Source organism: Dermacentor andersoni, chromosome 11, assembly GCF_023375885.2.
Source record: "Dermacentor andersoni chromosome 11, qqDerAnde1_hic_scaffold, whole genome shotgun sequence".
Taxonomy (NCBI): Eukaryota; Metazoa; Arthropoda; class Arachnida; order Ixodida; family Ixodidae; genus Dermacentor; species Dermacentor andersoni.
This window is the reverse complement of record NC_092824.1, coordinates 81149599-81175668: the sequence shown is the minus strand read 5'-3', so window position 1 is coordinate 81175668 and position 26070 is coordinate 81149599. Positions and strand designations below refer to the sequence as shown.

At 46.3% G+C, this 26070-nt stretch overlaps 1 long non-coding RNA gene across 3 annotated transcripts in view; it reads left to right on the top strand.

Moving 5' to 3' along the window:
- LOC126517627 (uncharacterized) overlaps positions 1–26070 on the top strand; it is an 85361-nt gene that overhangs the window by 22459 nt on the left and 36832 nt on the right. For all 3 annotated transcript variants that reach the window (XR_011890914.1, XR_011890913.1, XR_011890915.1), the window contains exon 4: positions 21371–21638. This is a non-coding gene — a long non-coding RNA (uncharacterized lncRNA). The remainder of the gene's footprint in view (positions 1–21370; positions 21639–26070) is intronic.

Sequence of the window (26070 nt, the reverse complement as noted above, 5' to 3'; positions counted from 1 at the left end):
GCTGCACCGTTTGCGGTCAAAGACGCGGTGTGTTTTCTATTAGCCTCTCCTTCAGACGACGACCTGCTTGGCTGGTGTGTATCTGGCCACAGGTCGCTGGGATGCTGTGTAAATCACGCCTGAAACAGTATATCACATGCCACAAACTGTTTGACCTGCTCCGTTGCGTACGCCGCCGTTCCGTTGGCGCATTTAGTTGTGCTCCTGCAGAGTCCGGTAGTTAGTGCATCTTAGGAAGGCGGTTTAATTCCCTAGAGCTGCGACACAGAAATGGGGAATGCAATACGAGCCACGAAGTGCCTGCTTCTTCCCTGACACCAGTAACTTTTGTAACCCTTTGAAGTTCAAATGTCTGAGCCTGATTTGCGCGTCTATTCATGTTTATTCTTATATTACTTTTTAATTCTCTTTCGCATCCTTTTTAGTGTCGCTTTATTTACCCCATTAGCCGTTCCAAGCGCTGCATATAGTAGTGGTAACGTGTCAACCTTCCTACAAATTTTGACCCTCCCAGTCGCCTTGCGCGTCGACACGGCCAGACTCATCGCGCCCTTGTATACGTCCCAAAAACAATCAAGTTAGCTTCCCGTTTGTGACATTTTGTTCCTTTTTTCCACGCTTATATCGTGTACCCAGTGAGGGACGAAATCTCAAAATGATCGCTAGGTTATTCTCTCTCTCTCTCTCTCTCTCTCTCTCTCTCCATTCTCGGCGTTTTCCTGTTGCTGTTGGCCTGTTGTATTCGTTGTGATAGTTTCTGTTCAGTCTTTGTGTGCTGTCATCTTCCTTTTTCTCTATCTATTCTCCGTCATTTATTCCTTGATGTCATTGCCTTAAGTTTTTCTACCCCTGACTCCCGTAGACCAGGCATGTGTGGTGTGCCTCCCTAAGCCAGTGGCTGTGCTTTAAGATATAATGTTTATGCACTTTGACCTCATCCGCAGTGGTGATTTTCGCGGCTGAATAAAGCATCAAGGCGGCAAATAGCGCAGCCAAATGATTTGTTAGATGATAATCGGTCTATTTATTTATTTATTCCTCATGTACCCTGCTCGACTTTTGAAATATATGGCTATGTCAGCGCTGTTACAGTCCAGTAAAGACGGCCAAGTGATACAGCTCAAGAAATCTAGTTCAATAGAAAAACGACTAGCCACTAAGTTAGTTGAACAAAAACGCAGCCTGACTGCGACGAGGTCAAAAAGAAACACAAAGCTACAATCACAAGCTCTCACTAACAGCTAGGTTTTATTTGCACTAAGACCTGCCTTTTATAAGCGCAGAGGTTTGCCATATCACGCCACCAGTTAACAGATGAAGACATCTTTGTTTGTTAACTGGTGGTGCGATATGGCAAAACGTTTTGCATATAAAAGGCAGGTCTTATTGCAAATAAAACCTAGTTGTTAGCGAGCGCTTGTGATCGTAGCTTTGTGTTTCTTCTTGTCCTTGTCTCAGTCACGCTGCGTTTTGTGTCCAAGCATGAAACTACTCGCCCAAATTTTACTGTAGCCACTAAGACCCGGAAGGGTACGTCACTTGCGAGCAAAAGTATACAGACCAAGAATTAAGCGATAAAGCTAATTTTTTCCTCTGTCTGTGAATACAACTTGAAATTAAAGACCACACTCCAAACGTGACATTACGAATTTTCTAGCGCACTGTTCTGTTTTCGTTTGTGCTTGTTAATTGCGATGAAATTCTGTTGTTTCGCGACGCTGTGGTCCGTATACTTTTGCTCACGGGTGTGCATGTAACACCGTGCAGAGAGAAATTTCTTAAACGAGTCTTTGGTCAGTGGTAACAAACAGTACCTCTCTGTAAGCTCTGTCCGCGTCCAAGGCACGGCAAGAATCGCCTAGACCCAAACGATTCCCCTTTCCGTAAAGGGTATTGTTAGATATCCTTTTTTTTTTGGTTCGGTATTGTTTCACCTTTATCCCTGGAGCTAAGGAAATCTCGACAAATTCGAACTTCCCATGTGACCTGTCCTTATCACGGCTCCGGCGCTGTCGACGTGACAGAGCCTCAACCGCCAGAGCAGTGGATTAAACACCTCGTTCGGCGGAGGCACGACTTCTCAGGCTTAAGTGCGGCTAATTAGGTGGACTCTACGTGAGCCGACCCGCCCTCAGCTTCGCGAGCCTGCGATGGAGGCACATTATGCAGGCCTACGACGTGTCCGAGATTAAAAACTGGCTCCTGGAGACTCATTAAAGGTGTCCCTAAATGTCCACCGAGTGCGCGCACCGCGAGATGCCTGAACCAAGTCCAGTTCTTGTGAGGAGTGGGTGACTTAGTTTAGATGTGTGTACGTTCTTTTTTAAATAAAATTCCTGTGACATGGGCATCGAGGATCCCAGAATAACTCGGACGGCTTGAAGTTAGCGTGTCCTGAAACCCGAGCGCACAGGCGTTGTGCGTTCAACTTCCGAGAAAGGTCGCCACCTGGACAGGGAATAAATCCAGATACGACGGGCTTCGTGTGTGTGTGTGTGTCTGTGTGTGTGTGTGTGAGAGAGAGAGAGAGAGAGAGAGTTATCGAGCGAGCGAGTGAGTGAGTGAATAAGCGAGAAAGCGAGCAATGCGATTGCGCAGTGTGTGCTATGCCCAAACAACTTGCTTGCAGTATAGCTGGGTATTCAAATAGCCACACGGTATCAATTCTCATGCATGAATTGAAATAGATTCTTACGCTACTTATTTGCATGATCCAACGTGCGCAGTTCTCTGGCTTATTAAGTCCGTTGGTCGGCAGCTTTTAAAACTTCCCTTAGTGTATTCCTAATTCCTGGACAGAGTCGCGACACGTATTGTGAGCGTTGGCTGCATCTGCATTTTGGAGCAGTAAGAACATTTTGAACAACTCACGGTGTCCTCAGCCGTTGGATTGCAGGCAGAGGTGACGACGTATTCGACTATGCCAGGGTGTATACAATGCAGTCCGTGCTACCTTTACGCTCTCGCTCTCCATTACACTCGGCCACGCTGCCGAAGAGCTCAGGCGGTTTTGCGTGCGCGGTGGTTATGGAAAACCATAATCGACAATACTTGGGAACAGGAGTCGTCGTTAAGGCCGCCTTGTGTGCAACCAGCTTTTCTGGGCGTTGGCACTGAGTGTTGCGCTCGGTTCGCATGTCTCGCCCACGATTATCTCGTCGCAGTCGGTAAAACATGGCAGGCGGTCTCGGACGCAGAACCACTGTCTCGCTAAACGGGGAGGGTTTCACTGGTCGCGGTGATGTGCCAGGTGTCTGAGGCGACGACGGAGCGAGTTTCCGCCTCGGTGCGCGACGCGGCCTGCGCTTTCGCAGCGTTGCAGCTGCCGGGCGGAGGCTCTGCGAGGTTCTCGACTTGGCAGGTGTTGACAAATAGTCGCGTGCAACCGAGCTGTCCTGGTCAGAGGCCGTGCCAACGGAAGGGGTTAACTGGACTGCGGTGGGCGTTGCGAAAGTAGGAGTTGCGAGCTTCTTAGTGGTCGTAACTGTAGAGATCTGCGTCTGGGCCGAAACCGATGGTTTTTTGCGCGTCTGGTCTCTCGTGCGTCTCCCCCTGTCTCTCAGCGGCGTTTGAGTGTATTCCAGTTCGGCCAATGGCAGCTTTGAAGTCATGAGGTGTGGTTCTTGTGTAGAGCTTGGAGATTGCATCGCCAACTGAAGTTGATGGGATGGGATCTCGGGCTCTGCCAGTGACGGTGTGGCGGAAGATGCCCAAGCAGAGTCCCAGAGTTGCGGCGGGAAAAGTAGCTCGCAACCAGGGTGTACAGCGGGTCAGGCCGCAAGCCTATGGGCCAAAACGCTGTTGGCTGCAGCTGCAGTGGCTAGATGGTGCTGCTCTCACGAGCTAGACGTAGTGCAGCTACACGGGTTTGCCGTCGCAGAAGCTCGGCTGGCGAAGACGCTGAAGTCAAAGTAGCAGCGGTGGTCTATTGCGTGTTTACGAGCTGTGGTGGAGCCATTAGTGCTAGCCTGTGATGCGCCGCCCGGTGGTGGGACGACACGGGAGCGATGGTCAGCGTGCGTACCCCACCGCGTGGCGTGAAGCCGACGGCGACAACGCGGTAGCCGGTGTCTGCGGTGGGGCATCCTGCGGACATCTCCGTCCAGGCGTTCCTGGGCATCACTATATATATATATATATATATATAGGGACATTTCTTAGTCTAGCCGATGTTCTGACAAGGGGATTTGTCTTTTGCAGGACACTGTAGTACTGTAGCATGGAAAGTACGCTTGGCATAAAGGATTTAAGTCCCTGCTTGAAGGCAGTTAAAATTTTCGCGAGCGTAATATCTTCGTCTGCATTTAAAGCAGGAATGCTTGTGAACGATGTCACTCGAGTTTCGGACAAGCCCCGAGCTGCGTAGTATCCTGCCATAGTAGTATCCGTAGTATCCGCCCGTCACCGGTCGTCGGATTGCAAAGCGAAAGAGACTCGGTACTACTCTTCAACCTGAAATTTAAGCGTGAGCTCCCGCGTGCTTTGCTGTACCGACGAGGCAATTGGCTTTACAGCGTTAGTGCGTGCTCGTAATCATCACGCTTACGCTCCTCAAAGGTGCGTCGCATCATCTTCGACATCAACAGGTGAATTAAGTCGACAGCAGAACTTGCTTTCATTGCCCGTGGAAAGCTTCGGTCATTTAACGCTTGCACCTGAAGTAGTAGAGTGTCCCGTGAGTAGGGGTTGTTCGTTACTGATGCCACACATGTTATATCCTCATGAGAGCCCTTGATAAATTAGATTGCGCATTGATTTCAATACTTTTACAAGATTACCTCTGAAGACATTACGTGAAATTTTCGTTCCGGATATCACGTCAGGTACATACGGTATTGTGAGGAAACGATTTAATCTCTACTTCGATGTGGACTGTTGCGTCGTTACAGATGAGGATCAGCACTTGTGAAGTGAGTTTCGAACGCAGTGAGACGATGCAAAAATTCAGGGTGAGTAGTACCAACATGGCGACCCATCGTGTGATGTAATATCCTGTCTGTGTATAGAGAAACAAAAATGGGTTTTTGCGGCAACAAGCTTAATGAGGCAGTTACTTTCTCGTGTACTTGGAGATGCTGTCTACAACGTCCAACGGGCCTAATTTAACAAGGTGATTTTTCAGGTTTGTAACACATCAGTTAGTAACATGAACCGACTTAATAATCCGTTACGTTACTCAGCTGTCTTCTCGGGCAGCTTGCATGAACATTCAATAAAGAACGAAGTAACAAATTTAAGAACGCGTTTTAGTGCGGACTAGGAGCCGTGTAAGGAACGTTTAAGAACGCGTTCTTAAGTTCGTTATTATTTTCGTTATTAAATGTTGGTGCAAGTCACCCCTGGTCTCAGGCGGATATCATCACGCGTATGCACGTATTCATTCCACTAATATAAGATTTTGTGTTTGAGCCTGTTTTGGCCGAAGATGCCGCCAGAGCACAAGGGCTCGAGGCCGTCATCTAGGCAGAGAGGCCTAGGTCTCAACTCTGCTGTCCACAAATAAAGTTTATTCCTCCTCCTTTGAGCCTGTTCTTGCGTTTTCCTTTGTTTGCTTTCCCCCAGCGATAGTTCTTCTTCGATACTACTGCATAACCAACACGAGAAAACGGGCGGGGCGGAAATTGATCACTCGCACCCTTCCCACATGTTCACAAAGTCAACCAAACTCCGCGCCACTAGATGCAGCTCTGCTATGTTGTAGCGCACGTAATCTATTTAGCACGCATGCTCACAGTCGCACAAACGCGCGCACTTGTATTGGTGCTCAGGTCGGCCTGCGTGTGTGCGTTGTTTCTGACGATTACGCGTCGAGAAAGCACGCGACAACCAAGCAATCACGGCGGCACTGCTGCGGCCGAGTTGAAGCTCGCGTAGTCAGCTCACGTCTAGCGCCTTCCATTTATTTAAGAGCGACGAGATTTGTGTTTGCTGACGCGGTGTCCGCAGAGATGAGGGTGTGTATACTTTCTAGCTCCGTGGGCCTCTGAGACAGGCAGTCAGCAAACAGTGGGCGTCCCATGCTGCCGCTTGACTTTTGCGGTGGAAGGATAAGAGGGAAAACAAATGAACTCTCCGTTTGCACCCCGGCTGCCTTATTATAGGCTTATCTCTCGCCCTTAATTCTTTCCCGCTCACTGTGTTTTCCAGCCCGTTCTCGCGCAAGCCGTGCTTAAGCTGGTTAACTATAGTCGTTCGTCTGTACTATAACCTAGACAGCGCCTCCTCCTTAGCAATGTTATTAGGTGGTTCTTTACTTCTTGATATTTTGTTTATTGCCAAGTAATTAGTGCGGGCATTACTTGGCAATCAATTTTTTTCCATGCGCCCAAAGCGGTCGCTGACCCAAAAAAAAAAAAAAAAGGAACACACTTTTATAACTCCAAACAAGTTGCAGACTGGGCGCTTTGCTTTGGCTAACTTGCGAGAATCGCAGCCTCTTCTTCCTAACTGTTTCGGTCGACTTTCGCTGAGCTTTTTGTCAAATCGAGTTTCCCTGTGGCTATTGTAACATCTAGAGTTAAAGAAAAAAAAACGAATTTGGCATAGTATTAGCAGTACCACTAATACAGGTATATTGTGTTCATCAATAATCAACGTGTCTATCCTGAAGGCGAGGTGTGAGACAGATTCAGGAGTACCAGGGTGAACGCGAACAGTGCAAAGGTTACCGCAACTTGGCTTTGTTGATGATGGCTTACTTTAAAACTTCATATCTGCCTTCAGCGACCTCTTGTCCGTACGTACCGTACATACCGTCTACATGTAGAAAGGATAGTAGACGCTTCATAATTACGCTGTACAACAGTCTCGAATTTGGTATCTCTTGAGGCATTCGTAGAGCACGCAGGACGCACATTCAGTGCCATCTACTCTGGTCACTGCGTTTACGGCTGCGGTGCATTATAACTTAACATTACGGCTGCGGTGCTATAGCATTACGGCTGCGGTGCATTATAACTTGGGCAATTTCTCACATTTTCTTCGTGTTCTCTATTTTCTTTAGGAGAGTGCGAACATTCGGAACTTTCGTATAACGAACCTACTTGCCTCCTATTCGAATCAGTCTTCGAAAAGAATAGTCGGTACCTCCAAACTTCGTTATAACGAAAATGGATGCAACAAAATGATGTATATAACGAGTTAAGTGGAATTCCCCTTGAAATCTCCATAGAGGTTCACAGTGTATCAACTGCAACAATAGATATAACGTAGTAATTGATATAACGAAGTGGCTCTGGATTCCTCTTCAAATTCGTTATAACGAGGTTTTACAGCTCGTAAATATGAACATGTCTCGAATAGTTTTCTAGTATTTGAAAACGCAAAATTGAACCAAGAGCTATAGGCATTAAAGCACGAGAAGCTACGCAGAGCAGCAGGCTACATCAATCACACAGTCAGACTTCACCAGCTTTACATGCTATACATCAATCATTCGCACTCTCCGGAGAGCCCTGTGCATTTGAACAAACTTCTTATGTGTGCCTAATGCACAATTTGTGTTTTATGTTACATGACACGTGCTTCACAACATGTGGAGACAAAAGATTGCTAACAATATGACTGCTAGTATGGGAAGATTACTTTACATCGACCGTTATAACGGCTGTTTATTATTCGAAGTCCATTCGAAAAGTATTAGGCACTCAATTCGATTCGCTTCCCACGCTATTCGATTCGTACTCGATTCGGTCAAAGGAATTACTAATCGCGCACCCCTGCTGTTATTCGGGCTCGTGGCATACAGTATTATCGCTCGGCTGCCTCCGCTTTAACAAGCGGTGGGTCAATGCCCTACACTAGCGAGCATTAAGAGGCTAGCTGGCTTATATTGTCATTTAATCGCAGAACACCCTTCTCCTTCCTATTTCTATTTTCGCTTTTCATTTCTGTTTTTCGCTTCCTTTATTGCGCATATCCCTTTCATTCATCCCTTATGCCGTTTCCTTTTACCGAGCACTGGATAGCGAAACGGACATTCATTCTGGGCAAGATCTTCAATTTCCATTGTCTGGTTTCTCTCCCTCTTCCTTATCGTCGAAGTGCATCAATGATGCCATAAATGAATGCCGGACGTTCGGGAGTGATGTCTCTCAGCCCCTGCTGAATATCTGTTGCGATGCGGCCTCCATTTTAATTCGAAGGCCCTACGTGGGGCGAGCGAACCAGAAAATTGACGCTGTATTGCGAGCTGGATAGTTCACAAGGCTCAAAGTCGCGTCGTACTTCACCTTTGTCGTTAGTATTGTGCTGTTTGTCACTTTCACGCTGCGTTTCTATTTGATGGTGCCGCGAATGACTTGCGCATATCGTTTAGCTATCACCTAGCTCGCGTGAAACAGGACCTAGTCTAGGGATGAGCAACTCAGCTGTCGCAACGCCATACCGCGAGTCCTATGGCGCGAGCACGAACACTCGCACAAAGTGACAGCAAGGGATACTATTGCGAAGAAAGCTATGAATTGTCGCTTTCCGTGATTTTTTTTTGTCTACGATTTAAAAGCTATCCATTGCTCCTTTTTTTAATGTTTTCCTGCAGGCTAGACCACAATCAACATCATTCGGCTAGACCACAACAACATCTATACTTTTCACTTTGTTCATTCGATGGTGCTCACTGTTGTCTACATGTTGGAGTTTTTGTGTTATTGAGTATCGCGTGCCGGCGCGTTAGCGCTTATGCCTGTAGGTTTGTGCGTGTTTTCCACTGTGGCTCTTTCAACCCTCATCACGTGGCGTTACACTTGTAGCGGTGTGCAAAGCCTGTCGCTTTGCTAACCCCTTCAATTATCAATCGACTTGCCCCTTACGAGTGCGAGTATTTTGACGCAATACGCGCGTTTGAAATACGCATATTGTAAAAAAAAATATGATAAAAGCTGGAAAAGCATCGCAATTTTAGTGACGTATATTTTCTGTTTCTCACGTTTTCTGCAGTTTCATTACCATTTTTTGTTGAGGAATTTCTTCCGTATTTTCACATCAAAGAAAAGATCTGCTGTACAGCTTACTCCATTATGAGAGTAATTTTACTCCCCTCATGACTGTACCTTTTAGAGAGAGAGAGAGAAAACATTTATTTGCGATGAGATTGGGCGACTTCCTCGCAGGGTGGAGCCCTTAGTACAGGGCCCCGTTGGCTCGCGCCACTCCGCGTGCCCGCCGGATCAGCCATCGCTGCTCTTGCGGGTCTGAGCTGATCAGCGCAGTCTCCCAGGAGGAAGGTGAAGGTGAAGGAATAGGGGAGTAGCCCGGAGGGTGTGGGCACTCCCAGGTGCAATGATACACTGCGGGCTTTGCTCCACAATAGGGACAGTATGAGGGATATTGTGTGGGGTGGAAGAGGTGAAGATAAAAGAGGCAGGGAAATGAATTAGTTTGGAGCTGTCGCCACGCGACGGCATCTCCTCGATTAAGGGAATTATGTGGTGGAGGGAAGTATCTCCTGGTATCTCTGTAATATTGTAGAGTTTCAGTGTAGTTCAGTGGTTCTGTCGGTGCGTCGTCTGGGTTGGACAGCTCTTCCAATGGCGCCCGGTTAGCGAGCTCTCGTGCTGCCGCATTAGCGCGTTCATTACCATGGAGAGAGGCGTGTCCAGGTGTCCAGACGATACGCACCCTGTTGTGTAACGCTGTGGGGTGTAATGATGTAAGGATGCGGTGTGTGTAGGGTGGTCACCCTCCCTTGTGCCAAAGTCCTGCAGGCGGTCTGAGAATCAGTGACCACTGTGATAGGTCCATCCGGCGCCGTACCTTTTAGAGAGCCCGAAAGAATCAAATGTTGCGATGTGATTGTAAGCGTTGATACCGCTAGAGATAACCGCGCCAGATAGAGCATGCGAGTGACAAGACACCCTGTACTACGCGGCGCGTCCAAAGATCAGCTCTACCAGCACACACATAGCCGTACTATTTATTTAATTGCGGTAGCAAGTTTATCGACACTCCGAGCGCACTTTTGTTGTCGCCGCGATGTTCCGTGTAAAGTACAAGGGCGATAACACCGCCTCCGCGCCGCATGTTCAGTGTGCTAGAGAAAGCGTGCGAGGGGATTGAGCCGACCATTGCGGCTCAATGTCACGCGCGCAAGGGAGGAAAGCGGGGAGTAAGCGCGCCATCTTCCGTCGCGCGCAAGCCGCCGGGCCGAGGGGAGGAAGGGGAAGGCGTCGTTGTACGTCGGCAGGAAATGCGCATTGCGCGGCTGCGCGCGCGTCCTATCTTGAAAGCGATCTGCATTGTGGGGCGGAGTGCAGGTGCGCCGACGGCTCGTACCTTTGTGCATGCTGCGTTCTCGCCGCTCAGTGTGCGTTGAAACGATAGACCGCACGAAGGTCACTTCGCTCGCTGATGCTGCCGCACTTCCTCAAGCCAGCGTTGTGAGAGCGACTGCCCGCGGCCATCGAACGTCATGTGCTCGTGTTTGCCTGGGCGCGCTAACACCATGCTTGTTAATTGAGGTGGTGAGCCAGTGTATGCAAGCTTGTGTGGCCAATGAAACTACTGTGCTTACTTCGTACAGCTGTCGGCGAATTTGCTATCGCAATCGATGCTTCGCCTTTTGGGCGAAACTTTTTTTCAGAAAGCAAGGCTAATTGGCTCAGCATAGGAAATCTGGCTACCCACACTTATGTTGGTGGTGATGCCTCATAAAAGCATTAATTCAGAATAGTAAAGAAATGAACAAAAATCATTTTGCTCATATTATTCTTGGCAATATTTTCACTTTATCCTATAGGGAATAATTTTGTTAAAATAGTTAATCTGTCTTTCAACATAAGCTGAAAAAGAAATTAAATCGATGTCTCTCTGTATTCTTAGAACACAGAGAAATCTATAGTCAGAATAAAAGAAACTCGGTGTCCTTCCACTCTGTGAAGAAGGATGACCATCGAAGCCGTGTATGTGGGCCCTTTAATGGCGAACTGCACCTCCAACACACGTCCGCCCGGCATTACACTATCTTGAGTATCGGCCCACGTATACATGGGGAGTGCTTAACGTCTGCTTCACCTCCGCCGCGGGTCGGCCCGGCATTGCATTATCTTCGGGATCGGCCCACATATTTTTGTGCTTAGCGCCTGCTTCACTTCCGCCACGAGTCGGCCCTGCATTGCACTATCTTCGGCATTATCTTCAGGATCGGCCCACGTATTTTTGTGCTAGGCGCCTCCTTCACCTCCGCCACGGTTCGGCCCGGCATTGCACTAACTTCGGAATTGGCCTACGTAAGGGGAGTGCTTAACCCCTACTTCACCTCCGCCGCGGGTCGGCCCGGCATTGCATTATCCTCGGGATCGGCCCACGTATTTTTGTGCTTAACGCCTGATTCACCTCTGCCGCGGGTTGGCCTGGCATTGTACTATCTTCGGGATGGGCCCACGTATGGGGAGTGCTTAACGCCTGCTTCACCTCCGCCGCGGCTCGGCCCGGCATTGCAGTAACTTCGGGTTCGGCCCACGTATTTTTTTGCTTAGCGCCTGCTTCACCTCGGCCGTGGGTTGGCCCGGCATTGCATTATCTTCAGGATGGGCCACGTATGGGGAGTGCTTAACGCCTGCTTCACCTCCGCCGCGGGTCGGCCCGGCATTGCATTATCTTCGGTATCGGCCCACGTATGGGGAGTTTATTGCTTACCACGCCAACGACATGAAAATTTCCTGGAACGGTCGAGGTGTACAGCTTCGCTGTGAAAGTTGCAATGACGTTTCACTTCGTGAACTTGGGTTACGCGCAAGCCTATAGGTGCTATTCCCAGTTTGTGCACAGCGCGTAGAATGTTTTAAAAATGGTCTGGTTCTGTGTAAGTGGGCGGTGTTTTTCAAGGTCTTTCTTTTATTTTGTAAGTTGTATGTCCATTTTTAGATTTTTATGAAGTGTAAAGTCTAAATATGATGTGTAACGCATATACTTACCTTGTGTTCGGTGATATTAGCTTACAGGATCTAAAGCGAAAATGAGGCATCTCGTCAGAACGTATTTATTTTAAGGTTGTTTCTAATCATAACAATATGTGAAGGCGAAATCCGCACAACAGCCAGAGCAAGTGTGGTGACTGGACTTCGCTCCATTATCACTCGGCAAGCGGCTTCCTATATGCCCGTCATATACATTTGGGCTTATGAATATTCTCCCTTAGAGAGTCACCGTAATTCGCGAACAAGCAAACGACAAAATTTACAGTGATGCTTCACTTCGCGAACGCGGGTCACGCGGAAGCGTATGGTTGCTATTCCATTTTTTTGTGCATTATGCGTAGAATGTTTAGAAAATGCTGTGACTATGTGTAAGCGTGGCGGTTTTTTAAGGGTTGTTTTTTTTTATTTTGCGTGGTCTATGTTGGTTTTTCAATTTTTATAAAGTGTAAAGTGCCATTAAGAAAGCTGGTGAGGCACTGTAAGCAAATGCACAGTCTTTATTATTTCACACAATTTGGTAATGCACTTTTCACAATATTCATTTTCCTCTTCTCCTCCTTCTTCTGGAGTCTCGTGGGCAGGCCAAGCCCGCGTCTACTTGCCGGACTTGGTGAGCTCGTGCCCAGCGCTTGGCGACGACTTCGGGGTCTCGGTCGACTCGCACTCTGCCATAGCACTGCTTGCGTCGCTGCTCCGTCCTTTTCACTCAGCGCTCGCCCTCTTCTCTCCCAATCACGAGAAGAACCAGAAGAAACCGGTATGGCCACAGCGTACACAGAACCCGTAGCAATTACCATAGGAGGTCAACCTCGAGACATTTATCTAGGTGGTGTTGCTTTGCCGCGCGCTCCAGCGCGCTCCTCTGTACTTTCCCCGGCGCGCGGTTCTTTGCTGCGCCTCCAGGCGCCTTCCACCTCCCTGCGCCTTCCACCTCCATGGGACTTCCACCTCCAGGCGCCTTTCTCCTCCGGCGCTCGCTTTCCTCGAGGCGACACACACACGCGCTATCCCGCCGATTTCACATACGGGGCATGTACGCTTGCGCCTAACAATTTTTGATGTCTTTCTTTTTTGTCAGTTTTATTTTACAGTGCAAGTTTTGTTTCACTATGGATAGACTACGTGGTAGGTTTAACGTCGGGCTCAGTGATCAAGAAGCTCTTGTTTGACGCCAGCGGTCTGAGGTGACGTAACGCTAACTTTCCGAGCAGTTTACCTCCAAAAGACCGAAACATGATATATATATATATTGTCCGTCGCTGCAAATAAGGGCGCGCCCACGCCATCATGGCGAGCTAGGAGACCTGCAAAATAAAAAATAACTGCAGTTACCATTAAAAAGTACGACTTAAGGAATACTGAACGTACGTGCCGTTGATAAAAGAAGAAAAATATTCAAATCGTTCGAAAAAGAATGACAAAGTTGGCAGACACCGGCAGAACTAGGCACACCTATTCTGTAGTAAAGCGGCTGAATAAGGTTTCCGCGCGAATGACTTTTGAGTAGCTGCGAAAGTAAAAGCACGAAAGCTGGCCTCCCGAGAGTAACGGACGTTGACGTCGCATGAATGACCTAACCGGAGGCAAGTACACTTGACTGGCGTAAATTATTTTTCGTGTCGACTTTTGTGTAACAATGCGTGTAACATTTTGCTTGTGGGCGCCGCTTTGACTCTATAGGGGACGCATGTGATTATCCTCAGGTTATGGTCGGTTAGCGCATTGAAGAGATCGTGCCGGCGATGGCCGCCCGTACGCTTTTCTAGCAAAGTTTTCTTTTTATTTATTTCTCTGTCTCTTCACTCGCACCTACTGTATTTAATTTGAATGTCGCATGCGTAAATGTAGTTTTAGTGGCAAGCGAGCAAGCACGCTCTTCCTTTCAAGAGCCCGTCCTCTGTGTCTTTCGCACGCATATATTGCCGAGTTTGTAGTGCGGCAAGGACGATAAGCAAACATATCGGCACTTGTAAAAACACATGGAAAGCAAGAAGGAGAAGCGGTGACTAGCGCGTGCTTTTAAAGCAACCCGTACTTGTTACTGTTTCTGCGTACAAATTGATTTGTCCCTCAAGCTTTGTGTGTATATATATATATATATTTCCGCACCTAGGTTCCCACCTGCGGCAAGTTGTTTTTTCATCCACTTTAATTCCATTAATTCATAGTTTCTTTATTTGATTTATTAATCACAAGTAATTTCCCCTATGTTGTCCTTGGTGTCAGTGTTTCGTGGCTTCTTATGATATGACTATATATATGTGTGTGTGGATGGCGCTAAGAATCTTTGGGGGTAGTTTTGTCTCTCAGGGCTCTCAATTGTTTGACTTCTCGCCCCGGAAAGGTGGAGAATCGTATGGGCCAAAAAGCCACTGTGGACTTGCTTTCGCTCACAGAGTTTTACTTTTTTCCCCCTCTGTAGCTCTGCGTACACGCAATGTGAAGTTTTTTTAAAATTATATTTCTTATGCTATTTGTCTTCCCTGTTCTTTTGTCAAAGTTATGGTCGTGTTTTTTTTTTTTTTTGAGAAGGCTCGTTGAATGCCTGTTTTCTTTCTTATATGGGGCTCGTATGTTTTGTGACTGTAAAGTATTGTTGATGACTCAGGTGTCGAACATATTTAGCGTTGATTTTCAGGCATGGAGGAGAAAACAAAAGGGAGAGACAAGAAAAGGCAATGAAGTTAGCCGTGCACGCGCCCTGTTTGCTACCCTACACGTTGAAGGGGAAATAAGTCGATACGGGCACAAGTGAGAAATTGTACGACCTGTAGGCTATCCCGTCGGGGTTTTCTTAATAGGATATCGTAGGAATGCGATTATTAGTGGGCAATACTGGGAATGACCCGACGGTGGAATTAGAAAAAATGCGCGGAAAAGTGGAGTCGAAATAAACACTCGCTCGCGCTTGATACATTTTTTTTCTTTCTTTCTTTGTGATCATTGGTCTTGCTTGCATGTGGGTTATGTTTTAAACGTCTTGCAAGACCGATGTGCACAGCAGTGCCATGGTAAGCGGTCATGCAAGCGAGAAACCGGTATCATCCTATCATCGTAACCACAGAAGCCTAATTCGCCATCTTGTTAGCTATGATTGGCTCAGAGGTCTGCTGCAGCCGCTCTGATTGGCTCAAAGTATCGCCAATAAAGAATTCGACAATATGGCAGAAATATACGGTGTCTAGTGTAGCACTCTCCCCCTCTGGACTCCTCCCCCCCCCCTTCTGGTGCGTACTGCGGCCACGACCCGAGGTTTGCGACTAACACGGAATGCGTTGAGCACGTCACTGCCTGTGTCATCACTAACGTCAGGTACTTAGTAGCAGAACCATTTTTGAGGCCAAATTAATGGGTATTCATCTACTGCGGGAATTGGTCGGCAAAGTTGGGCGACCTTTACTTGTTATAATTGTACAACCCTATATATACTATAATTAAGTGATATACTCGGTTCTTCTTTTTTCTTCTGCGACTGGAATGACAAACACATTTACTCAACGACGCTCCTCCGCGCTTGTCAGCCTCACCAGACTTCCGGTCACTCTGTGCCCTGTGCTTGTGCAGAAATAGCAGCTATGTTTATAGCTCCCGATGCCAGGACCACTACCTTTACATATTCCTCCGAACGTTAACCAAGTGGAGAAATGCCAAGTCCCTAGGCGTCTCGCGCTTCCGAAGCCAACGGACGCACTATTCCGACAGAACGCCGACGTCTCGTTAATCACCCTCCCGCCGCACAAGCTGTGTTCGACGCTAACAATGAAATGTACTGGAAGCGGTTAGCGCCCTTCGAGAAGCAGCTCGCCAAACCGCGGCCTTCTTACATTTCCTCCTAAAGCGATGACGTCGAAATTAATGGTAACGTTAATGTGAGTTGCTTTTTATCTGTCTTCGCTTCAACCTTTTTGAACGTGTACAGTTGCGCACGCTGTCTTATTATTTGTGAGCTCGAATGGGACCCCATAGTCACAATTTATCAAATCAACCTTGTTGCGCTGAAAGTCTCACCACAGCGTGGGGCTGAAAGCTTGACGCTAATGGGCGTCGGATGGCTATCGAGTGCCGCTCCTGCACCCTAAAATGGCGCAACAGGCTGATTAAAAACACCTAAATAAAATGCACGCCCCAACAGGTCGTCGTTCTTTAACAAAGCGAAATGAATGTCCAAAGCTACTTGTCTGCCCTATGTCGCATACATTAAGATAAATAATGAACTCACGATTTTCATCACCATAGGAGTTGTTTTTCTCACAACTACAGCTCTCTTGTGCTAAGCTGAACGCGTGAATGAGTAAAAAAAGTTTACAACATTCACGCATGCTTGTATTTAACGGCGTACTTTGTGGCTTCTATGAATAGAGTATTTTCATTACATCTGCCTTTAGCGCACTTCATGGATTAACGGAGTGAAAGGACACAGGATGAGCCCTGACTCGCATTGACGCTAGCGTGTGGCAGGTTTTATGCGTTGCATATTGCAATCACTCAGTTCAGCCCTTGGGCGCGGCCGGGCAGCCACCATTGACCTTTAGTGCAACCACGTGACGTGACGTCACGACAGCCGGAGGAAAAGCTGGGCCCCAACTCGCGCGCAATATGCAACGCATTCTTGGCTTAACCAAGCTAAGCCTGGCCATTTTTCTCGTAACATTAACCAAAATGTAAAAACGTGGTATATTTAAGTGAATGACACTAACGGCATACATGCAGCAGTCGACTTGAGTTGTACAGACATTTTTTTTAATGCGATTAGTCAGCTAATTTTCTCATTTGAATTATGCAAAACTTTTAGTGAGCTTTAGGGTATAGGCTGCATAGGGAAAGTTGTAGAGCGTTCTCAGAAAACACCCGATCAAATTGTTCAATGAAGTCAACTTTATCCTGGTCGCCCTTCGCGGCCTCTGAAGAAACTCCGCAAACTTTGAAGAAAGAAAGAAAAAACATGGCAGTTTCGCCCGAACGCGAGGCATTGAAAGCGACAGCGAAGTTTAGCGTAGCGTTCGAGATCCTCACTCCGTGTTCTAACATGATGATAGTGATCTAAAGAAAGGAAGGACGCTTGATTCTGCAACCCGTGAGGGAGCACGGCGAAGCGTCGTCAGGGGAGAGGGAGAGGGAAGTGAAAGATGATAGAGAAAGAGGGAGGATGTGGCCTAACAGACTCCGTGTTCTAACAATACGTCGAGGCAAGGCACGGTCGGCCCGGAGTGCGTGTTTCTCGATGAAACGCTAGACGCGCCTCGGTGGTGCCCTAGATGAGACCCACGGAAAACCGCCGGCGTTGTTTGTCAGCGCGAATTGAAAGGGTAATATACATTAATCGATTGACGCTTACTGTCGGTTCCGCTCAGACCAGCGTATACGTCATCCCGATGTGGTGTGCACACAGTTCCTGAACATACACATTAGCGTGTGCGTGTGTGTGCGCAAGCCCACAGCACTGAAAGTCAGAACGCTGTCTTGGCTGAGGCAGAGCCAATTATTTTGGTTCCGTCGTTCTTGCAGCCAAGCGCACTGCGTGTCTCTGGCGGCCTTCTAACTCCCCACTTGTGAGCTTCGCATGGGCCATTAGTACCAGGACAGCACAATGGCGGCGCTGACGGCGTGTTCGCGCCAAAAGCGTCCCAATAACCACAGAGTTTCCTACAATAATTATTGTATGAAACTCTATGCCAATAACTGCTACTGCAATCACGAAGAGCTGTCATCGTCATCTTGCTGTTGTCGTCACAGAGGTGATCGCGTTTGACACACAATCGATGGTGCGTTGCTCCATATTGTAACGCTTTGTAGAGCCCCAAAGGGTCCTAGATGGCCAGCTATATCTGGAAAATGCGTCGTTAAACATCTGCTACCGCAGACTCTGCACAAGTTTGTTTTACGAGGAAGCTTTTCATTGGGGGTTCCAATCTAAGTATGTCGGAAAGGAGAAATCGTTTTTCTCGGCAACCACGGAACCAAATTTGATGAGGCGTGTTGCATTAAAAAAAAAGAAAGCTAGTCTAGTGACTGTTTCAAACGGATTTCCAATATTTGCCTTGTATTTTTTAATAAAGATTGTTGAAAATTGTAGATGAAAAATTGTTGAATGGAAACAAAGCTATATATACCAATCAGTAACTCTGGAGAAAGGGGGTTAACCGAGGGACCCGATTTTTATTAGTCATATCGTAAGAAGCCAACAAACACTGACACCAAGGTGAACATAGGGGAAATTACTTGTGCTTAATAAAATAAAACAAACGACAAATTAACCCCCGCAGGGGCGTCTGCGTCAGCAGGCGTTTGGTGTGTTGCAACACCGCGTACCCGAGCACACGAGGGTTGGATCCTCCCGCGTCTAACTGTGCGCGGCTTAGCCGTGTCCGGGGAAAAGCGGATCCTGTGGGTTGAGCCGATGCCGGGTGTTTGGGCTTTACGGCCCCTCGGCGGAGGCATCACAGCTCTTTGGCCTCTGCTTCACGTATACGGCGCCCTGGACTGACCCACCCGGTGGAAATCGGTAGTTGCATTTTCCTGTGCCCTTCTTCAATCTGCGTCTTTCTCTCTCCCTTTCAATCTTTCCTGTATTCTCCTCTCTTCTATTTGCTTCCGGCTTTCCAGGCAGCGAGGGTTAATCTTGTGTGGGTGGCCAACCTTGGGTACTCCTGATTGGGTTATAGTAGCACCGTACAACTGGCGAGGGCTTGTCCTACTCATAAGATTTGCTCCATTCCCATGTTGGGTTTGGTCGCGGGCGGTTGGCGCTGCTGCCGAACTCATGATCCCTATATTATGGCTTCCAGTAAACGACTTTTCCTTGATTGCCCTCTAAAATGAGGGCGCACCGATGCAACCTTCCAATTCTCTTTGAAAAACAATGAAGAACACTTTCCTAAGTACCATGCAATCCATAGTGAAGGCAACATGAGCGTGCGTAAATTCTCCCCCTTCTCGGTGTCGAAATGCCTCGCACACACGGTAGGACCTGGCTACAGAGCCACAAAGATGACCAATGGAGACCTGCTCCTTGAATTGAAGGACAAAACTCAATATGAGCAAATGAATGACTTGAAATGCATTGGCGATGTAGCAGTCACTGTGCTGGCACATCGAACCTTGAACACGAGCCGTCGAGTTCTCTCGGAAGACGACTTCCTGTACCTTGGTGACGAAGAGCTGCTTGAAGGCTTTCAGGATCAATATGTCATCAGGGTAGAAAGAATCCTAATCCGCAGGAATAATGAACAACTTCGAACAAAGCACACTGTACTAACCTTTGGTACTAGTTTACTCTCTAGTACACTGGATGCAGGCTACATCAAAGTACGTGTGAGGCCGTGCATCCCAAATCGTCGACGGTCCTTTAAGTGCCAGATGAATGGGCATGGATCTCAGACATGCCGAGGAAGGCAGACTTGCGCGAAATGCAGCTCGAATGATCTTCCATCAGACACTTGCGACTCATCTCCACATTGTGTGAACTGTGATGGAAGCCATCCAGTCTACTCCAGGACGTACTCTAAATGGAAGAAAGAAAAAGGAAATCATTGCACTGACGGTCAAAGAAAATATAACATTTCACGAAGCAAGGAAATGTCTTTCGTACTAAGATCACACAAGCTTTTCCGAGCTGGCGCGACCGGGGGCAGCGTCATAAATGCCTCGGGAGTCTACCGCGGTGACTGACAGTGATCCGGTAATCACTCCGCCTGCCCCCCTGGTGGCAGCAGCAAGTGCTGCTCCATCATCATCGAAGGTGGGCCTGCAGACCTCGGTTCCGCAGGTCCCAAAGCTAAGCCGAACTCCACAGCCTCGGACGCGAGTTTTAGCGCCTAGTTCTCGATCCTCCAGCGCCTCAGAGAAGGTTATGGAAGTCGAGCCAAGAACACCGGCATCATCGACGCCGAAAGATCAGCGCTCTAAGGAGCGTGCCAGGAGGGATAAAATTCCTGTAACTGCTCTGAAAAAGGGACCGGTAGCTTAAACGGTTACCGTCCTTGTATACATATTTATCTATCCTTACTACATGCTCTTGAACACAGAAAACAATAATCTTCCTCAATATGGCTACACAATTAGTTCAGTGGAATGCCTGGGGCCTATTTCACAATCTAGATGATGTCAAAGATGTACTAAAGGATTGTCAGCCACAACTGTTCTGTGTTCAAGAAACACATGTAAAGTCCACACACAAGAACTTAAGACAGTACATCGTTTTCCGTAAAGATCGAAGTAATGGTAATTGTTCAGGCGGTGTGGGAATTATAGCCCAAAAGTCAGTAGCATGCCAGTATGTATCGCTCCAGAGTTCATTTGAGGCAGTGGCTGTTCGGGATATATTGTTCAATCAACTTATAATTATTTTCTCCATATATATATCGCCTGATGAACGGTTTAACACAGCAGAATTTGAAAAGCTGATTGACCAGCTTCCTGAACTCTATATAGTAATTGGAGATTTTAATGCTCACAGCACATTATTTGGTGACTCAAAATGTGATGCAAGAGGACGGACAATAGAAAAGTTCCTTCTTTCATATGGAGTCTGTTTATCAACCAAGCAAGAAAATAAGATGTCTAATCCATCAATTAATTAACTACTCATTCAATTAATTATAAATAATTAAATGCTTGATTGATTGATTGATTGATTGATTGATTGATTGATTGATTGATTGATTGATTGATTGATTGATTGATTGATTGATTGATTGATTGATTGATTGATTGATTGATTGATTGATTGATTGACAGTGTTGGCTACAACCGCAGTATGTCGCCGGCTTCAAGGAAGCGCTTGTACAAGGAGGGAGAGAAAGAGCGAAAAATAAGCGACGATGGATGTTAGAGTGTTTTGACGGCCGCTTGAAGTTATACCAACTTCAACAGCGCATTCGTCACCTTCTTTTGCGACGACCAGATTGCTTCGACAGGGGCCGGTCTTCGAGGCCCGCTCGCGTTGTTGCGAGCGACCGCCTTTGCGTTCTGCAACGAGAACAGTGGCAAGGAACATATATCGTAAATGCTGCATAAAGTTCACAGTCGACAAATGCCAGTTGTCTCGATTCGACAAAAACCAGATGCGAGGGGAAATAATCAATTAATTAACCGATAATTAATTAACTAATTAATTAATCGATTCATTCATTGAATCTTCCGCTTTTAATCTTTTGGTCTCCATTCACCCCTCCCCCACTGTAATGTAGCAAACCTGATGTGGTGCCATCCGGTTAACCTCCTTGCTTTTCTCACTTCATTTCTATCTCTATATCTCTACGTAAATATGGTAGAGCAGAAACATCTGCTTTAAAGTTATAAAGCTACTGGGCTTTCACTTTACAAAGGCCAATTGTTGACGCGTAAGGTGCATAAAAATAACAAAATGTTTCTCTAGACGCAATGGTACGCAAACACATACATATTGCGTTATGCTTCTGTTATAAGACTACTGTTAGATTTTTTCCTTTGCGTAGGAAACCTTGGCAACGTGTTGCGCGAGACGGCAACGACTGCGGACAGTTACAATGCTGTGTAAAGATTCCACAACCACTGCTGACATAGAAGCGTTGCATCACCAACAAGCTCGACGGAGCAGCAGAAGGGCGATTCGTCGTGGGATATCGACCTAAAGAGGAGGAAGCAGCAGCTCGAGCGCCATCGCAGAAGGAAATCCAATCCAATCCAGTGGCACTGCTGACAACGCCACCTCAAGCGACATTAACGTTGTCTGACTGTATAAAGGTATGACGTTCTGTAATTTCACTTGATTTGCCGAACACAATGTCGTGGTGTCGATATGTGGCCGCGGCGGCCGCATTTTGACGCGGTGCGTAATGTAAACGCAGTTGTTTATAGCGAGCTTCGAGCGCACGTTAAAGGATCCCAAACGAAGCTCTCCACTGTGGCGTTTCCCCCATAGCCCGTTTTCATGAAATAATTGTAGCCTTTGGGGGACTCCTCTACTTGAGGGATACCAGCGCTGCACTGAAGTCTGTGGTGTATCAACGTGGTAATTTGAGCCGACGTAGTGTACTGGGTTGTTTAAAACGTGCGGATAACTTACATCGCAGCACGGATCAAATCTTTGCCCTCGCAATACTGCTAATAGTGAACGACCTGGAAGTAACCTGAACCCCGATCAAACGGATGCCGCTGGAACAAGTTCTTCAAAGGTTGATTGCACTGTAGATAGTGAAAAACTTTCAACTGCCGATTTGTTTGCGATACTGCTTTCTGGCCAGGAACAAATGTCATCCGATATGAGGTTACTCCTACTGCATGTTGATTCACATTTCGAGGCGCAGGAATTTCGTGCGAATAATGCCCTTGAATCGGCTCTGTCAGTAGATAACTCTGTGGAAATACGAAATGAAATGTGTTCCTTGGCTTAGAAACTGAACACTACCATCTTAAGCATAAATGCCAAAGATAAGCAGCTTCGGAATACCTTTACTGACAAAAGAAGCTTGTTTTTAGCGTTGAAGATTTGGAATATCGGTCGCGTAGAAATAACGTCATCTTGTATGGATTACCTGAAGTACAAGACGAAAACAACGACGTCCTGCTTTCACGAGGCTCTTTGTGGCTCTCGGATGTGCCTGAAATTCAGTGCCCACGCATTGAAAGATTGTACAGAATTGATGAAACTCGCGGAACTAATGCACGTTCTGTGATCATTACGTTACCGGATTTCAATGAGAAAATACAGGTGCTCAAATTCACCCAAGCTCAAAGACACTTGCTACACCATTAGGGAAGATTTTTGAACCGTGTATGCATAATCCGTAAGAAGCTGTGGGATGCTACCACATCCTTTCGTAACAATGGGTCTTCGGTGCGGATACGCTTTGATCATGCGTTCATTGATAACGTACAACTGGGATGAATATACTAACAAACTTGTTGAAACATCAAAATGCACGTCAGGTGCTGCCACACACAACTCCACTCATAACAGTAGATTTCGTAAAAGCAGGGAGAACAGCCTACGCGGTGGTGGTGTTCTCATCGCAGCCCCTCACCAATTACTTTGCTCTCTCGTTAAATTAACTCCCTTAGAAATGCTCTGGATGTGCTCTAAAGCCACCATTCCACACGTACTAATGGGTATCTGCTATCGTCCACCCAGTGCTGACTCGTCATTCATATCATTGTTCCATGACGCTATGTGACCCATTACCACTGCCTATCCAAGTTTTCCCATTCTGATTTTCGGAAATTTTAATTTTCCTTCCGTGGACTGATCTGATGTAGCAACTACTTCATCAAGAAACAATTTGTCTACCGAGTTCTCCAACACATGTCTTAACTTCGGCTTATCCCAAATAATCAGTAAATCAACGCGCACGACTACCCATTCTGCCAATACTCTCGACCTTATATTAACGACACATCCCGATAATTTTTCCGATATCACATACTTACCCGGCTTTAGCGATCACGTAGCCATCCACAGTATGTTCCCTTGTAATCTACTCACCAATAAAAGAGCTAAAAAGGTGCTCACCCTTTACAATAAAGGCGACTACATGAGCCTAAGTAATGAACTAGCAAAGTTCTGTGACCGTTTTACATCTGTTTTTCACTCACTAACCATCTAGTCAAATTGACAGCTATTCAAATCTCAAACGATGAGTTTAATAGAACTATATATTCCCACTATAAAAATAACTTAACGGGCGCGCCCTCCCTGATTCAATACAACTTTGAAAAGAATATTTAAAGAGAACGTTTATTTTGCTCAGCTAAGGCCTTGGGTTCTTCCTTGGGATCTTCATTAGCACGGGAAAAGTATGACGCTGCAACGAAGCATTATAACTCGCTTAAAGCCACAACCAAACGCATTTCATGTTTCTTCACACTCCCCTTGGATGTTACACAGTAATCCGAAACGTTTCTGGCAAACCATCAACCCTCATCATGAGAACAAAATCTTTGTGATGACATGGGCAGTATCATACTGGAAAGCGAAGTCGCTAATATCCTAAACATGATATTCTCTTCAGTTTTTACTAATGAATAGGCTGACAACATGCCCGACCTTTTACCATACACTGATACCCGTATGAATAACATTAAGTTTGGCCCGCCTGGCATTGTAAAAATAATTAATTCACTAAAGAACTCATCGTCAACCGGAATCGATGGAATCAATGCCAAGGAACTAAAAACACAAAGTATCATTCCATCATCATTCTTTCCAGAATTTTCCAGCAGTCGCTTAATACGGGCACTATACCGGTTGAGTTGCGTGCTGGCAAGGTATTCCGAGTTTCTAAAATAGGTTCTAAGTCATGTCGCAAAAGCTGTCGCCCTGTTTCAATCACAAGCATCTGCTCCAAATTAAAAGAACATGCCATTTTCTCTAGTGCCGTGAAATTTCTATCGCCCATCAACTTTTTCATCCTAACCAACACGGTTTCCGTAAAGGCCATTCCTGTGAGATGCAGCTCGCTTTATTCCTGCACGTCATTCACTCATCCCTTGATAGTAACATACCTACCTATGCATTTGGCCTTGGCTTCGAAAAGGCGTTCGATAAAGTACCTCATGCTCGTTACTACTCAAACTCTCACGATTAAATCTACACTAATCAGTTCTTAATTGGATTCAAGCATTTCGACATACCGTCATCAGTTCGTCTATGTTATTCACATTCATCATAGTTTTCACAAGTCTTATCCGGTGTCCGCCATGGCACAGTCGTCGGGGCACTTCTGATTTTAATATATATTAACGACTCATCCTTCCATGTGTCAGCGAAAATACATCTCATCGCCAATGATTCTATTCTATTCCGCCCTATAACAGACTCGTCCGATATTTCTATCCTCCAGAACGGTCTTCATCATATAGAAGAGTGGTGTAAAATTTAGTTAATGTCTCTCAACGTTAATAAAACTGTACTAATTTCATTTGACCGTCGTCGCAACTTTTCAGCTCCTGAATACATCATTAACAACTCTCCTATAGTTACCGGTGACTCGTTCTAATACCTTCGTGTTCCCATATCCCACAACCTAACTTGGACCAATCTTGTTAATCAAGTTACTAATTCTGCAAACCGGGTCTTGGACTACATCCGTCGCACTCTCTCCATTGCGCGTTCCTCTGTTAAGCTCTTAGCATACAACACACTACTCCGTCCAAAACTTGATTACGCAAGTGCAATATACGACCATTTCCAATTAAACCTAATTAAAGCACTCGAAGCAGTCCAGAACCAAGCTGCTAGGTTCATTTTGAGTGATCGTTCTTGCAACTCTAGCATCAAAGCACTAAAATCACAACTTGATCTACCCACCCTGACTCACTGCCGCAGAAATTCTCGACTAAATCTTCGTCACACGTTTTTTTTTTTTTTTTTTTGCACTGTTTGCCGCCTAATAAATGTACTCATTGTTCCTGTCCTTCGCTTGTTGCACAACGCCCATCCAAACGCCATCGTCCCTCCACGTGCCCACACCAGAACATCTCGTCAATGAATTTTTATTCGCGCTGTGCGTGACTACAATCCGCCTTCCTGGCGTCATATCGTTACCATCACCGACCCTGCAGAATTCAAATCTGCCGTTGAAGAAATCATACGCATTGACGTTAAGCCATGGGATTGTGGTGTATATAGTGCTACGCATCGCTGTTATTTTACTTATCATGCTCTGTATTCACTATGTATTCACTAACTGACTTGTATTTATTTGACCTATGTACACCAGTTTTACTCCAATTATGTTATATTCTCTGTACTTACCCCCATGTCATGTCCACTGCGGGACCTTTGAGGTATAGTACATAAATCAAGTAAAAAAGCTGACTACGGCGCTCAAATCTCAGTGGGGATCCCGCTAAGACTGCAATGCTTAAACGAGTGAAGGAGGAACTTCGAGATAAACTTAAATCGGTGAAATACTTTTATATTAGAGGAAAATTGCTTCACCTTATTAGATGCAATAAAAAAAAATTGGCGATTCATCTTACCTCGTGTGACTGATGATACCACTTTTGTAATTAATGAGCAGTCTACTAGTAACTCCGATAAAATCGCATCTGTCTTGAACTCATATTTTCAATCCGTGTTTACTCAAGATAAGTTCAAACTTCTCAATTTTCAGTATGACATAGCTTTGACAATTAGTGACCTCTCTGTATCGCTTGACGGTGTTCTTAATTTAGT